Below are 17231 nucleotides of genomic sequence, written 5' to 3'. Positions count from 1 at the left end.
CGGTTTCTGTTCCTAATTTACAATTAACATTTCTGGTTTTCTTTGTTTTATAAATAAAACGTGAATAGGCAGCAAACACCATACGTGATCTGCTTCTGCTAAATTTATTGTTGTACTCTGTATTTGGATGTATCAAGCACAAAAGACACTGACAAAAATCAAACTCCTTAACTTAAACATTAAAGCTAACCCAGTCTTGGTCAGTGAGATGTAACAGCAAATTAAAGAAAATAAAAAGGGAGATGGAGGTGTAGGAGACCTCTCAAAAATAATTAAATTTGGGAGCTGTTTCTTGTTGCAGTTTTTCTATATGGGGATAGGGGAACAGTCTAACAAACACAAGGTGTTTGGGTTATAATGCTTTAAACATCTCGTAGCCATCAGCCAAAAAGAGCTGCAAAGATCCAAACCATTGAAAACCAGTCAAAGGATTAAATCTTAGGGCACCATTGAAAACATAAGTATATCCTCCTCTTCTATTTGATATGGTAAAAGAATAATAGGTGTGATATGTGTGTGTTTTTGGTTTTTATACTATGGGAATACAGTAGGTGCCATCCTTTGGAACATTGGTAATTTCTAGCAATCACTTAAAATTAATTTGTATTAAAGCTTTTCAGTTCACATTTGAAGAGCCCCTAACTAATATTTGCTTTATTACAAAACAGTTCTATTATAAAAACAGTATTTTAAATTTCCTTTTACTTACCCTTGAGTTCAAGCTCTTCTGTTTCCCCTGTAAGAGCTGATATATCCACAAGAACCTGAAACAGCATCTTTCTGTGTCCTCTACACCGCTTTTAAGTTTTATTACTGTAATGTCTAAGAACCAATCAAAAATGGGGCCCCATTGTACCAAGCACTGCACAAACAGAAGTAAATAGTCTCTGTTCCAGAGAGCTTACAATCTAAATAGAGCGGATAGACACAGGATGGGCAAAGGGGTAGAACACATCAGCAGAGTGAACAATGTGATGGCACAAAACATATTAGTTCCATGGGAGAAGCAGAGGAGAAGAGACCGAGGGAAGAAGAGGGTTGGATTGGCAAATAGCCAGTCAGCATATAGCAAAGAAAGTACAAACTGCAGAAAGTTGTCTGAAGGTCCCTGCTTTGGCTGCTTCTGCAGCTGCCCTCTCAGTTGGAGTCTTTGGCTGGTTCCTCCTTATAGTTGTGTCCCAAGCCCACATGGCAGGGGCAGATAGGAAGTATCACTTGGGTCCTAGTTTCTCTAGATTGGTGCAGGGGATCTCCCCTACATACTTCTGGGTCTCGGAGGTGCTGGGAGAAAGGTGGCTCTAGCTGGACCCCATTTTACCCCGGCCCCCCACAGTGCAGGAGTCCCTGCTTTGACTTCTGCAGCTGCTTCTACTGACTGGAGTATTTGGCTTGTTCCTCTGCAATATTTTCCTCAAGGCAGCATGGCAGTGGCGGTGAGGCACAATCTAGGTCCTAATTTCCTCTGGGAGGAGGGATGCACGGAGGATCAAGTCTTGCAGAGAAAGCTGGACTGTAAGCTTGAAAAGATGATGTGATTTTCAAATAGTTCTAACTTTTTTCCTTAGGCCCTTTATGTTCTGGACCTGTCTTTGCGCACACACAGAAATTGAGAGCTGGTAATGTAGCAGGCCTGTTTGTAGGATGGGGATGGTATATTTTGCAGACTGAAAATCTGAGTAAGGATGCTACAGTATGTGCGCTGTGGTGAATCTTTAATATTACAGGAATGCAAGTTACTGGTAAACTTATTGCTGCCTTTAACAGAAAAGCCTTAGTTCAATTTCTTTTCCCTCCCTTCCCCCTTTGGCAAGTTGTGGCCATGTCATGTGAAGTCATTATTTTCCTAGAAGGATCCATGCTAGCAGCCCTGTCATCTCTGTGCTCGGTTTGCCCCAGCCATAAAAGCAGCATTGCGTCTGTTCCTGGCCTTCCCTGCATCTGCACATGTGGAGACCTGCGCTGGAAGCACGCAGAGCTCCTAGCCCAGATCTCTAATAGTGCTAATAGTCTCTGGGGTAAAATTTTCAAAAACACTTAAGTCCCATTTTCAAAAGTGACAGTCACTTAGAAGCCCATTTTTGAAAATGGAACTTAAGTTCCTAAGTCATTTAGGAGCTTTCAAAAATGTTACCCATGGGCTTTAGCTTTCTCAGACATCATATAGTTATTAGAGGGACAAGGTGGGTGAGGTAATATCTTTTATTGGACCAACTTCTGTTGGTGAGAGAGACAAGCTTTTGAACTTACACACAGTTCTTCTTCAGGACCTGGTAGGATCCATGCTGGCAGCCCTGTCATCTCTGAAGAAGAGGAGGAGCTCTGTGTAAGCTCAAAAGCTTCTTTCTCTCACCAACAGAAATTGGTCTAATAAAAGATATTACCTCACCACCTTGTATTTCTAATATCTTGGGACCAACATGGCTACACCAACACTGCATTCCCTATGGTTATGCCAGCCTTATTCACAGAGCACTGAGGACAAGGGTATCTGTTCTCAGTGTATTGTACTAAGGAAAAGCAGCACAGATGCCAATGTTTGGAAGACTATTTATAGGACATTCCAAAGGCATGTCTGCAGTCCCTATTGAAATATGTGAGAATAGCTGGATTTTTAATGAAATAATGCAAAAATGGTAACATTTTTTAAACCATCCTCTCAAACAGGGATGATTTGTATCAGAAACCATACTCAGGTCCTCCCCTCTCCCACCACTCTGATTGTCTTCTCAGCTTCATGACCCATCTTCAACCTTCCTTCCCCCTCCCCATCAAGCACCCTAACCCAGCCCTCCACAGTTGCTTACCCTCCTCCTAGCCTAATAGCCACTTTCACTTGCCTACCTCCTCACTGCAATCACTTCCAGATCCCTGCTGGTTCACTTCATCAATCACATGGCCATGAGTGCTCAGCTGACTGCTTGCCAACTGCTGGTTCTCTGCCAATAGGTTAACAACCAGCAATGAAGAAGCAGAGCTTTTTTTTAAGTGCGTTTATAAGTGATTACAAGGCACTTCAGGTATTTCAATAGACACCTTTTGATCAATCAAAATAAGTGCCAGGGATCAGGGAGGGTCTCTTGGCAGGGAGACATCTGGTGACTTGCCTGTTTAAGGAAGATTAACAAACTTGTTACTAAATATATCTGTAAATCTTGGCAGGTCCTTGCTGGATTAAATCTTAATCTTCCTGGTAATGGCATATTAGTGAGTGCACGTAAACTAGCATATCATGGTGGGGGTGTCCTGTGAAGGTTGACATCTAAGGGTACTTCCCTTCTCACTGGCTAAGCTTTAATGTGTTTTAGGATCAGTTTGCCTAAGGGAAGGGAAACTTTAACCTTGAGGACACTGAATGTAAGTAGATTTGTCCTCAACCCTCTGTATATACGAGCATATTTGCCTTGGTAACTCCTCTCCTAACACAAGGCTTGCTTTGGTTCACTTCCTCTTGACTCCCCCACTTTGGTGAGTGTTTGCAGTGGCCTGTCCTTTCTCCCTCATAGTGGGTGGAGAGGTTTGGGTTTGTTTTTTACATGTCCTACTTTGCTTCCTGCTAGCTACTTCCCGCCTTAGTCTTTGGTGACACAGCTGCCTCCTCCCTGATACTTGTGGCATGAGGTGGAGCAGCATGAGAGGGAACAGGCCAGAGCAGAAAGATGCATCCCTAGGAGTGTAGAGATGTGGATGTTCTGGACTCAAAGACACACAGAAACCCTCTCCTCCCTGGCACAAACATCTCCTATTGGACACCAGGTGACATCCACCCAGGGATTTGCTAGCTTTGTGAAGGCCGAGACAACATACATGGTGTATTTAATTGTTCAGGCTATCAGTGGGCTGAAAAAGATATCCCTTGTTATCCCTTAGTTACACAGGGTGCTTAGGCGATCTCTTGAGGGATACAGTCTAATTACCACATTCATATTTTTGAGTTGCTAGATGCTACGATGAGTGCCATCGAAATAACTACAAATAAATAATAGGTGTGGGTGCATCTCAGATTATGAACATGGAGGCTATTCCTTCCAAACCAGGAGGTGAAGCTACAAAGCATCTAGCCACAGGATCGAAGTACCAATGCATTCAGAGTGTGGGCCCTGATCTTGCAATCGGCTCCACATAGGTGCAAGGGACTGCCTAAGTGGAACCAATTATTGGATCAGGGCCTCAGTACTTAGCACTCGCAGTTTTGGACTTGAGAGTACAGATGAGGTGGACTTTCTGGAAACTATCACCTGAAGTAAAGATTTCTATGTAGGCAGGCGTGTGAAAACAGCATTGTTCATTCACATGAAGCATGTAAGTTTTACCTGAATGCTCAGCTCTTCCTTCCTCATAAAATGAATGAGGGTAGGGGAAAATTTGACAGTTTTGTTTGGTCCTAAAATTGTTTTTTCTTCCAGATAATCTTAAATCCAGGCAAAATATGTCTGAATTGATTTTAGCTTTTTTTGAGAGAGAGGCAAGCTGTGTTCTGTTAAGAAGATCCATATGCATTAAGGTAACATAAGGTGGTGGTTCTAACCGCTTGAGAGAGTTGATTAAATAGGAAAAGGGCAACTTTATTTTATGCTACCTCCATGGGTTGGAGCAAAAGCAAAATTTGTTGATTTCTGTAAGCAAATAATTGGAATTTGTCATCAGAATCATAAATATATGTTAATGCTGGGCAACATAATCTCAATGCTAATATGCGAAGAACTTGGTGTTTTAATGTAGTATCACCAGGGGGCAGCAAGTTCCTTTAATATCCTTTAAGCTAACTTGGTTTAAAGGATTTTTTTAAATGCAAATAAATATACCACCAACTTTTTTTTTTTTAATTTAAAAAATTTAAACAAAGCTCGTCCTTCAGAAATTGTTCCAGTAATGCAGAGTGTTTGGAAAGAACACAGGCTTTTTGGCTGATAGCCCGTGGCAAGCATTTGGGGTACAAGATGTAATAACCTTATGATAAGGGCTATGTGTGTAAGTCACTGGTTTTACTCTAGCTGTAAGATCATATTAATTCTTAGAATACTTACACTGATATTTGAACATGATCCTCCAGTGACACACACACGAATTAATATGGTTTCAGGCAGGGCTCAAATTCAGCCAGCGTTGTCTGGAGTGGAGCACTGCTAAATAGTTTAGCCCCGGGAGGCTGAAGCCCTGAGCCCTGGTGCCACTCTTTCCTGTGGGGCTAGAGCTCCAAGTCCTGGCAGCCTCCCACAGAGAATGGGGGTTGGGGAGTGTGGTGAGCTCCAGGAAATACTCTGAGAATTTAAGCCCTGGTTTCAGGCATCACTGGATAATGGTGTCGGTGGAGGATCATGTTTAAACATCAAGGTAAATATTCTAATAATTCATTTGAGCATAAGCTTTCATGAGCTACAGCTCACTTCATTGGATGCTTATGCTCAAATAAATTGGTTAGTCTCTAAGGTGCCACTAGTACTCCTTTTCTTTTTGCGAATACAGACTAACACGGCTGTTACTCTGAAACCATTCTAATAATTGTTAATGCAATTTTACACTTGTAGTGGAAACAGTGACTTTTGCTATTACATCTTTGTGAGTGAACTTAGTGTTCCTCAAAACGAGGGACCAATGGCACTAGTAAACCGCAGTCAGGGGTACTGGAACAATTTGTATAGTGGGGGTGCTGAGAGCCATTGAACCAACCTATAAAACCTGTATATGATGGAAACCATTTCAAGACAGGGGGTGCGACAGCACCCCTAGTTCCAGCACCAGTCCTGGGGGCTCTCTGGAAGCAGAGACAGCCAATTGTGCCAGACTGTATGGTGGTTTTGTGAGGAGGACAAATGAAAACAAGGCAGGGACCGGACCACCATTGCGTTAGTTTCACTGCACCCTAATTCGGGATTTGAAGCTAGCTCTGGGGAGGAGAGAAGTTAATTCAGTCACCTTTGAGATCATTGTGTGCCAAATCCCCAAAAAGACATTATTTCATCTCTTTGATTCTCCATTTCTACCTCTGGGAAAGAGTGAATAATGTACCAGTTGCCAAAGAATTGGAATGGTTATTAATCAGTTTACATACGCTTGGTTATAAGTAAAACTCAGGTCCTTGGATGTCCATTGTTGCTTATGGTTTTATGCCAATAAGGAAAGCAGGCTGAGAACCATGCGGGATGGAGTGTGATAAAAATTACCCGTCAGAATTATACCAATCAAAATGAATTAGAGCTTATAAATGGGCATCTTAATAAATGCCATATGCTAGTGTGTGTAAACACCTAAGGCAGTAGGATAGTTAGTTCAGCAGCTCTACCAAAATTCCCACTTATTGTCTAAGTTGGATGGAAAGCCCCCAAAAGGTCCTGGTCATGTCACAGTGCTATGTCTGCCTGAGTCTCTCTAGAAGACAAATAATATGAGTAGTTCATATTCTTTTCCCAGCTTCGTATGACTTTCACATTTCCACAATGCAGGATCCACACATTTCCAGGTCGCCCTATTCAAATTTTATAAAACTGTCTATCAGAGCAGATGGTGTTACTTAAGGATAAAAAGCTTAGGCATACATGGGAAGACAAGCTGCCTCTTTAAGTAAGATCAGCTCCTTGTTTTAGGCATCTTGGTCTTATCACCTAGATTTCCATTGCCTGCAGGACACAGGATTTTGCATGGATTTTTTTTTAAAATCCTTTACATCTTGTGTGAGGAACTGGATATTTTTTCTTGACTGACACCCCACCCTCTGGGTGCCCGTGGACAAGTGGTTGTGTGCCTCTTTGCCTCAGTTTATCCATCTGTAAAATGAGACAGCTGCCTGGCAGAAGTTTAGTTAATATTTGGACAGTGCTTTGGGCTCTTGGAAGAAAAGGGTCTGGTTTATAGTATCTGTATGAAGTATTAATGAACCTGATCAATGTGTTAGCTTAATGTGGCTATAAATGAACTCATGATCTTTCCTCCCCTTCTCTGATTAGTCTCTTGGCTCCAGATCCTCAAAGGTATTTAGGTGCCCAATTTCTATTGATTTCAGTGGGAGTTGCTGTCCACTAAGGTCCAGATCTTCAACGGGAAATCAATGGGAGCTGAGCACACAAATACCATTGAAGAGCTGGGCCTTAGTGTTCATCAAGGTCTGCCAGCTCCTGCTTCAAGCAACTTCTAGTAATCTACCTATCCCGTGAAGCAATCAGCCTAGATGTCCCACTCTCTGTATATTTGTCTTCTTTTGTACTTAATTATTTTTAATGGGTCCTTTAAACTTTAGGCTTTTGGCATAGATCACCTGCCCTACAGTAGTATATACACTTTTAAGATTAATTACTGCCTGTTGTGATATGGTATGATTGACTAAAGAAATCCCATGATATCTGAATAATTTGTGACAGACTATATCCTTTCTCATTCTATTTACTAGCACAAAGTTGTGATGATGAACGTCAGATGTTCAAACCCATGGTTCCTTTTAAACTGAAGGATCACTACAGATCATAAAAAGAGCTTTTCCAGTAAGGCCTGCTGAAGTTTGGGGTGACTAGCTATGATGTTTCAGGGTTTCCAAATTCTGTTCAGAATGTTTTCAGGAAGCGAAAGCATTGTCAGTGATATTGTGGTCAGTTCTGATGTCACTGTGCTGATGAATGAAATCATAGCTTAACTGCAAAAAGTCTCAAAAAAGCAGTGATAACCCCTACTAGGACAAAATAGTTGTATCTTTCATGGACTTCTTCTTGCAATGATTGTTTATAAATAAACAGGATGAGAAACTCTGGGAAATACCACACCAGTGAATTATCTGTGGTGGTGGTAGATAGATATATGTATGTTTCACATTGCTCAAGAGACGCTACTGAAAACATGACGCTGAACAGCCTCTGCACATATCATACAGTACATTTGTTTGTACGTTTGGAAAGACAAACTTGGGTGGAAGTCTCCACAACTACAATAAAATGTAGGTGAAGAAACCCAAATTATTTTGTCCAGACAATACAATAAGATAACACTGAAGAAGCCAGACATTTGGCTTCCTTCCTTATCACAAATGGTGTAACTTTCTCAAAATGAAAGATGTCTTTTATCCCCATCCTTGTCTGGTTTTAAAAGCAGCTTATCCACCCACTTTCTGCATGGCTTGTGGTGCTGTATTAGGGAATTTTAGTAAAAACAAAACACCAGTAGATTTTGTTTGTTTGTTTTAAGAGCAGAAAAGTGACTTGTGGAAATGGCACCTTCTCCCGAAAAATATATGTGTCATGGGATTATTCAGAGTCAATCGTTGTCGTTAGGAACGAAAATAAATTGCTGTCTTTTAACCTTACTAGTCCTGCATAGTCCAGCGCAACTATAAGAAAGTGAGCTGCATTCTGTTGTTGCACTTGCATCGATAGCAATGGTTATTGTTTCAAGTGCAAGGACAAAATTCTGCCCTCATGTATGACCTGTATGACCCCATTAAAGATGGTGTAAGAAGGCAGAATTTGAAGACAATAGAGTTGCATAATCATTGTGTGAAAAATTCAGCCGTTAGAATCTTTATCATGAGTGCTGATGCACAAGAAGGAAAAATCCAGCGTGGCTCCTAGATTCTAGGCCGAGTTTGCAGGGTGGGCAGTTAGAAGAACTATCATTGAGCAAATTTTACCTGGACTCAGTGAGACACTATAAATAAGGAGCCCCATGATGCCATTTTTACAGGGGCACTTTTCAGACTAGAACTGCACTTTGATTATGTGAACATCTGTCCCTTGAGCCCACACAGGTCACCAAACTGCTACCAGAGCTAATTACTTTGGTCACTGCTGCCCTAGACCACATTTGAACCAATTTCCTGGTGGTGAAAGGCTAGGTTTTCAATTACATTGCCAATCCCTTGTGCCTTCCACTTGCCTCCACAAAACCCAGTTATTTAAAGACAAAAGGTTGGACCCAAACATCAGTGATCTCTCTGGTAACTTTGTCTGTGCACTTCTGAAGGCATGTCACCAGAACACAACTCTGTTGGTTTAGCCCGGTCGAAAGGCAGTGGTATGAGTTTCTCTGGGGTGATGCAAATGTGTTAACTGAGTCATTCTTATTGCTGTCGCACTCCACCATGTGGCTCTCCAGACTCTGCTGAAAGCAATGCCTGCAGCCTCACACCAGCCACTGGCAGGAAACTATTACCTCTATTTTACTGGTTAGAAACTGAGGCACAATAGGTTAATGGCCTGCTTTTCAGAGATGCTGAGCACCCTCAATGCTCACTGGGAACTCTTCACTGCAGATGTAGCTCAGGCCCCTAGTCAGGTGTTGTCCCATAACCTCCATCCTGTCCATACCTAAAACCCTCTTTCCTCAATTTGGTGGTGCTTTCAACTGGGGTTACCTGGCATGGCAAGGGGGAGTGAGTTAGAGCTTGAGTTTCACTTTCACTTGAGCTGATAACCCACCCAGTCTACAGTGAAATCACATGAGTGCTGCTAGACTGCTCCTCCAATGGTTTCCCATAATTCCCCAAATTCCCACACATTCTCCTCTAATTCGCTGGTAAAGAATCGTACAGAGTATCAACATCCTCCAGCCCAAAGACCTGTGGGATTTGTCCCTAGACTGAGGCTCACAGCACCAGTGAGGACACAGTTACAGGTGGTGTGGTGTTGTAGCATCACTGTTCACACCCAGGCTAGGCTAATCCACTGCAGCCCATGCAGGATGAAAGTACTCAGTGCCTATATTAATCAGGCCATGAAGTGTCCTTGTGGCTTGCCCAGCATCTTATTTCCTGCTGGCTCAGTTAGGCCAGTGTGCCATCTCTACCTGAAATCTGTTCCCCTCCCCATACAGCTGCCCACTGTAGAGATTTCCTTATTGGAGGGATGGAAACAGGAGTGGCAAAGTTCACTGATCAAAACTACAGCAGTTGTACAAAACAAAACCCCTTCAGAATAACCCCTTAAGTCAGCCTTTTGAAATCGCACTTGACCACAGCAATTCATTCTTTTTGTGACAAGCAAGTTGGGTGTGTGGAAAGAGGAGCTTGCAGTTTGAGAAGGCTCATTTCACTTCCATGTCTCAAACAACTGGGGTGGAGACAAATGTCTTGGGTTTTGTTTTGTTCTTTGTTTAAACATCTCACACTGGGAAGGGGAAGGGTGCCTTTAAACTCAGGAGGGTCTAGCCAGAGAGCCATTTTGCGGCTGTCATTTTTTACAGCTGTAGGTAAGGTGGAAGCAGCTTTTCTTTCTGGCGCTTTGATCTCAAGAGAGATTCTTTAATGCATTTAGTTGCAAACTCATATGAGCAGTTTCAAGCCCAGACCCTGCACCTTAGTGGAGGCAAAGTTTTGCCACCGGCTTCGTCTGGAGCACAATTGGGCCCTGGGGGCTCTGGCTCAGTTAGGGTGACCAGATGTCCTGATTTTATAGGGACACTCCTGATAGTCAGGGCTTTTTCTTATATAGGCTTCTATTACCTCCCACTCCCTGTCCCAATCTTTCACACTTGCTGACTGGTCACCCTAGGGTCAGTTATGTTGACTTTACTGTTCCCGCCTCATGGAAGCGACTGCTGCATGGAAGAGGCTCACTGTTGAAATTCTGTTGCAGCAGCTTGAATTCCAGGATAGGAGTAACATTATCTTGGGGGCTGGGAAGCCTTGTGGTTAGCATGAAAAAAAACCCTGCAAGCCCAAGTGCCTAAGGATACAGACATTTCATGTATTAAGGCTATTTTTTCACTTGCCGTTGTCTCTGCCAATCTATTTTCTCCATGCCCTTTGTTACTGCTACACTAAAATGAGACACCCTAAGACCCAGCAAGTTACATTCAACCCTAGTGAAACTCTCTGGAAGTCACTGAAGTAAGACCAGGGATAAATTTCGCCCTAAGCATGTAAGTGGCTCAGACCAGGGTATAATAAACTGGTCAAAGCGAGATTAATAGCCAGTGACACTGCATCTCAGAAGAAATTCTTAAATGTATCCAGTTCAAAGTGATGTTAACCACACTCTAGCCACAAATAGCCCTGTCTGTCAAGTGCAACTCTACGGCGCATGGATATGTCTGCTGTAAATCAAATTAACTAGATGCAGATTACGCTCTTATGAAGAGTGACATGTCAGAACTGGTTAGCACAACCACAGTCAGGATATGGAGACCACCCAGGATATGGTCTGCATTGATTTCACCACACGGAAGAAGGCCAGGACAAGCGGTATGGGTTTTAGCCAGGCTGCAAATTTATTAATCAAATTACATCCAAAGTTCCCGGTGAGAAAACGACAGCCCAGCACAGTCACTCTCACCCCATAGATCCTTTGCCAATTAAGGGGCTCCCAGGCTCCCACCACAGGGGGAGCCTATTGTCACATTAGCAGGGTCTCTGGGTGTCTCCACTTGCCTGCTAGCATCCCTCCCCATTAAGAGTGTTGAGGCAAGCGGGGACCTTGATCCTAGCCAGCACTGCCATCAAGCACATTGGTGGGGCAGTCCTCCCAGGTAGTGCCCAGGCCCCTGGTTCCCATTTGCTGCCAGGGGGCTAGACACGATACCCCCATCTCAGAAGGGGTTGCCCCCAGGATATCCACTATGTTACCTTTCTGATCTGGAGCCTAAATCAGCAAGTTCCTACCATTTGATCAGTTTTGATATGTGGACCTTGAGCAGTACAGAGTCACCTTCCCACTGCACACCCTGTAGTTTGAGAGCCCACCTTGAAGAGTCTCCCTTGGCTGAAGTGAGCAACTCAAGGCCCCAGAAGGCCCTGAAGAAAACCCACAGAAAGGCTGCCCGAAGAGTATAGCTTCACTCCCTGACCAGTAGCTCCGAGGAAGACCTTCAACTAATAGCCTAAGGACTGTGAGGACACTGGCTTCCTGACATTGCTCTACATCCTGGCAGCCCAGGCTCCTTCCTACTGCATCCTGTGGAACATGAATCCCTGACCCACAGACCTGCAGTAAAAGGCCACCCTGGAGAACCGCTTAGCTATAGCAAGACCATGAACAACCAGATTTGGTGTTCTGGGGTGAGTCAGGCCCTGGGTGGACTGTCAGCCTCCCTGAAACTCCTCAAACGCCATCACGTGTCAGCTAAAAAGGTGCGTGTGCACGTACTCCCTTGGCTGAGGATCCTGTTTCTAGCAACCAGGAGTCCATAGGGCCGCCACCAGCATCCTGTTCTGGCACTTGCCTAGGGGGTCTAGTGCTCTGAATCAGTTGACCGGCAAGCGAGCGAGCATCGGCTATGCCACTGTTAGGCCCGGGAACATGCGTAGGTTTGCCAACCCTTCTGCATTGGCTGGGAGTCTCCCAGAATGGGCCTTGATCTTCTGGACTATTGAAGCCAATCTGGAAGATTTTAGGCCCCTTAAAGTCCAGTTGGCAGCGCAGTGGGGCTAAGGAAGGCTACCTATCTGCCCTGGCACTGCGCCATTCCCAGAAGTGGTCGGCAAGTCCCTCTAGCTCCTAGGCACAGGGGCAGCCAGGGGGTCTTTGCGTGCTGCCCCTGCCCCAAGAACCAACTCTGCAGCTCCCATTGGCCGGGAACTGTGGCCAATGAGAGCTACGGGTGTGGCACCTGCGAGCGCTGGCAGTGCGCAGAGCCACCTGGCCCCTCCACCTAGGAGCCAGACATGCTGGCTGCTTCCGGGAGCCTGAGGTCAGCCCCTCCTGGCCAAAGCCTGCACCCTGAACTCCCTCCTACACCCTGCCCCAGCCCTGAGCTCCCCCCACACCCAAACTCCCTCCCAAAGCCTGCACCCTGCATCCCAACCGCCTGCCCCAGCCCTGAGCCCACTTCCACACTCCAAACCCCTCAGCCCCACCTCCCAGCCCAGAGCCCACAACCCCTCCTGCCCCACAAACCCCTGCCCCAGCCTAGTGAAAATGAGTGAGGGTAGGGGAGAGCGAGCAATGGAGAAAGGGAGGAATGTAGCAGGGGGTGGGGGCCTCTGAGAAGGAGCAGGGCAGGGGTGTGGCCTCAGGGCAGGGGCAAGGCAAGGATGTTTGGGTCTGTGCGATTAGGCAGTTGGCCACCCTACACATTTGTGGCAGTGAAATGAATGTTGCATGCACATTTCTGTTTGGTAACGTTAATTGTTAAACATCTCTCGCCAGAAGCGAGTGCTTAGAAAGCTTTAGTCCTATTCAGGATTCCAGCAGGTGGAGTCACTCCTTCCCCTCCCTGTGAAGGGCTGCTGTGCCCCATGCTAGGAAGGGAAATCTCTCTTCCACAGGGCAGTGGGCGAGACATGAGCTAGAATGAGCCCTGGTGTCCTGCCCTGAAATCACACCAGCAGGAGTGTGCGGTCCAGTTCCTGCCAGGGAGGCCAGAGGTTCAGAGCACAATGTGCATATTTCACAAGCATGGACCATTTGGGGTGAGGAGGACTCCATTCCAGGGGTGGCTCTGCTCACCTCACCTCCTGAGCTGCATGCCCCAGGCCTACCTGAGGGCACCCAAGAAGTGCGACACGGAAGAAATTCCACAGTTGAGCCATGTCCTCTATTCAGGAATCTGATGAGGCATGTGCAGTTCCTGGTGCACTCACTCTGTGGCCAGGCTGTGGGGCCACAAAACCCTGCCCTGACTGGAAGAATTCTACAGTGAGTGCTGTGCTTGGCCCGGACTGATCTGCGAAGGCAGAGATGGACACTCTGAAAGATATGTAAGGCATAGTCTAATAATCCAGACATTGGCCAGGAAAGGGGGTTAAGCTCCCACCTACATTAATGACTTGTCTTGAGGACCCAGTTCAGATTTAGAGCTCACAGGAGCTGCCTTTGGAGTCTCCCAGTTAACAGCCAGATTGCAACCCTGAAAAGGCAAAGGCTGCATCATGCTTTGGGGAGGTGGCTCAATCTCATGGGGCTACCATGTTTAGCCGTAGCCCCAGTGTGACAGAGATACTAGCAGACAGGTGGCGCCTTACTCAACAAGTAGTCATGATAAAGAAGGGTTCGGTGGAGGGGAAAGCGTGGGAATGTTTCTGCTGAGACATTACACCAGCCCAATTAGGCTAATCACCACCTCAGTTCTGCACAACCTGCCTTGCAAGTCTCTTCCTGCAGCTCATACCAGTGTTTGCTCACTGCATGGTTCATAGCAGGGCTTTTCAAACACCTTTCACCAGTTGCTCTATTCCTACCCTCAGTGCTTGGGTTTCCTCTGGAAGGGGTGGGGCGCATCAAGGTGTGGGAACAGTATTTGCCTTCCAAGCGCAGATGATTGTCCTCAGCCAGCTTGTTAGAATTTAAAAGGCAGAGCAGAGATAAAGTGGAGACAGACCCAGCCACTATTTGGGGGTGGGGGGGGAAGCAGCTTTTATAACCTTCGCCTGTTGTAGGAACTGTATCAGCACTGTTTATAACCTTCGCCTGTTGTAGGAACTGTTTATCGGCACTGACAGCCACCAGAACTTGGTGGAAAGTTATGAACGCAGTATGCTTAGGAGTAGAAGTTCCCCATTTTTGGGGTAGGACAGGCATGATGCAGGCTCTGCAGGCTAAGGGCCTAACTAAAGTAAGGAAGTTTGCCCTAAGTGTGCAAAACCCTGAGTGCGTCAGCCTGAAGCAGGGCTGTAACCTCTTAAATTGCAGTGGAAAGGGCCCTGGAGTGGAAATGGACACTCCTCAATACGTGTTTGAGTCTATCTGTCTTCTGACCACATCTCAGAGGGACAAAGTCACCAGCAGCAGCATGAACCCCAGACACACTAGCTACTGCCAGGAAGCGGAGCGTTCCGTTTTCACTTCCAAAAGTGCCAGTTTCTATATTGTGCCTGGTTTAGGCTGCAAGCATGGCCAGTGCCCCACAGGAGGTATGGGGAGACCACACACATAGGGAATGATCAGATAGAAAGGGGCTGTGTACTAGGAGCAAGAACCACACCAGGGAGCGTCTGCCCCAAGCCCAGATCAGTCCAATCAACTCAGCTCCTCCGCTGCCCTGCAGGAGCGGTGATGGGCCCAGGGTAGGAACCAACTAGACTAGCGTAGCAAGGCAGAGGCACTAAATAAATTCCACCCCACGTTTGGGGGGGCACACCTGAGTTTGCCCCGGGGCGCATTTGGTTGAGGTGAGGCCAGCCAAGCTCACATCCAACAGCTGGTGCTGCAACCAATTCAAGTCCCACAGGGCAGCAAACAGTCCCGTATGGGCATGGTCCACAGCCCGAGGCAGTCAGGCTCTGCCTGGGCTATGGAGCTCAGCTCTGTCCTCCCTAGGAATTCCTAATCCCCACCACCCTAGCACCCCGAGCCCCACAGTGTAGGCTGAGGCAGTCCTTACCTTGACTCAGGACCTGGCCTGAGCAGCTTCGCATGGGGCACCATGAAAGCGAATCACTCCAAGGGAAAGCAATGTGGACATGGTCCTGCCGGCTTGCAGAGCTGCTGGCCCACCTGCAGCAGCAGTAGGCAGAGCCCAGGAGGCTGCCCCGCTGCAGTCCCATCTGGGCAGGCAGGAGAGGGATGGTGGGTGGCCAGCTGGAAGCCAGCAAACAGGAAGTGATCCTGAGGACGCATCTTATCATGGCTCCAAATCTCATGCCAAGTTCAATGAGATCTTATGGCTCCAAGTCCTGTGAGATCTCAAGCCTACCCCAGAAGTCCAGTGGGGGCTAGAAATGCTGTAGGACCTGGCCTGAGTGGTCTTTTTTGCCTTCTCCCATAGCGAGCCACCAAATACCACACCCCCTCACTAAGCTCGGGGCTCCTTGGCAGGGCCCTTAACACAGAATTCCATGATGTAGAAAGAGCAATGGGCTTTGTGTAGCAAATGAATAGCATATGTGTGGCTTTATAGTCTGTCTGTGCTCAGTGCCCAGAACTGTATCAAGGAAGTAGTGACTGACTGAGAAGCTGCAGTGGAGATTGAGCAGCATATGGCCCATTTAAAAAAAAAAAAAGGGGGGGGGGTTGGTGGCAAAAAGCCTGGCCTTATCCCACCACATGGCACTCACTCCTTCAGGGTCAGTTCACTAAAATGTGGGGGAAGGAGACTGAAAATATTTGGGGAGTTTTTTAAAGCACTTTCCTGTGACTATTAAAAACACAAAACATTGTATTGGGATTAACCAGGCTGGGTGTTGAGGCACGTTTGGCTGCTAGCAAAATGATAAATAAGCAGGCGCTAACATGAACTGCACAGTGATAGTCATACAGAAGGACTTTGCAGATGGAGGAATCAACTGGCTGAGGCGTGCCAGATGATTATTATTATAGTACAAGCCATGTCATCGGTCGCTGAATAGCATGACATTGATACGCCATCTCAGTGCCTCTTCCCGACAGCCTGGGCATAGCTTTGATGACTTAGGGCTAGTCCACACTAGAAACTGCAGCGCGTCTATGCCAGTGGGTAGGGCCCTACCAAATTCAGGGTTCACTGTGGTCAATTTCATGGCCACAGGGTCTTAAAATTGGTCAATTTCATGATTGCAGATGTTTACATCTGAAATTTCACAGTGTTGTAACTGTGGGGGTCTGGATCCAAAAGGGGATGGGGGGTCCCAAAGTTGTTGCAGGATTGGCATGATGGCAGCAGCTGCGGAGTTTCCTGCAGCTGGAGGAGGCTCCTGGAGATGGAGGTAGGTCCGATCTCTCCCGTGCTGCTGGGAGCAGCCCAGCCGGGGGTTCCAAGCTGCTAGTCAAGGTCAACGGTGGCTTAACGCATGGGCCCATGGGGCCCTGGACAATTTGAAAAATGAAGCCCCAAGCCCAGGCAGGAGCCAGAATTGGGGGCAGAAGCCCTGAGCCTGGGTGGCCCAGAACCCGGGCAGGAGCCACAGTGGGTGGAAGCCCTGAGTCCTGGCTGGAGCCGCAGGAGGTTGCAGCCCCCAACCCAGGTCCCCGAGCCCAGGCAGGAGCCATGAGGGGGCGGGGGCGGGAAGTGGACAGGCAGCCCCGAGCTGGGCAGGAGTTGCGGGGGCTGGAAGCCCCGAGCCCTGGTGGCCCCCAGCCCCAGCAGGAGACGTTGTGTGTGCTGGGGGAGGAGCAGCAGCCCGGAGCTGTGGCAGGAGTTAGCGCCCTGAGCTCTGGGAAGACCCACGGGGGCGGAAGCCCAGAGCCTAGCCCTGGGGCTGCTGCAGCACAGAAGCGCGGATGGTACACCTTCACTTCCGCGCTGCCTGTGGATCTCCCTCTGATAACAGCCATGTCGGGGAAGGCCAAGTCCCATCCCTCCCCAGCCCGGCTGATTTTGGGGAGATCTTATTTCACGGTCCGTGACATGTTTTTCTTGGCTGTGAAATTGGGCCCTACCAATGGGAGAGAGATCTCCCGTCA

Source organism: Caretta caretta, chromosome 3 (assembly GCF_965140235.1).
Source record: "Caretta caretta isolate rCarCar2 chromosome 3, rCarCar1.hap1, whole genome shotgun sequence".
Taxonomy (NCBI): domain Eukaryota; kingdom Metazoa; phylum Chordata; order Testudines; family Cheloniidae; genus Caretta; species Caretta caretta.
This window is presented reverse-complemented; position numbering follows the sequence as displayed.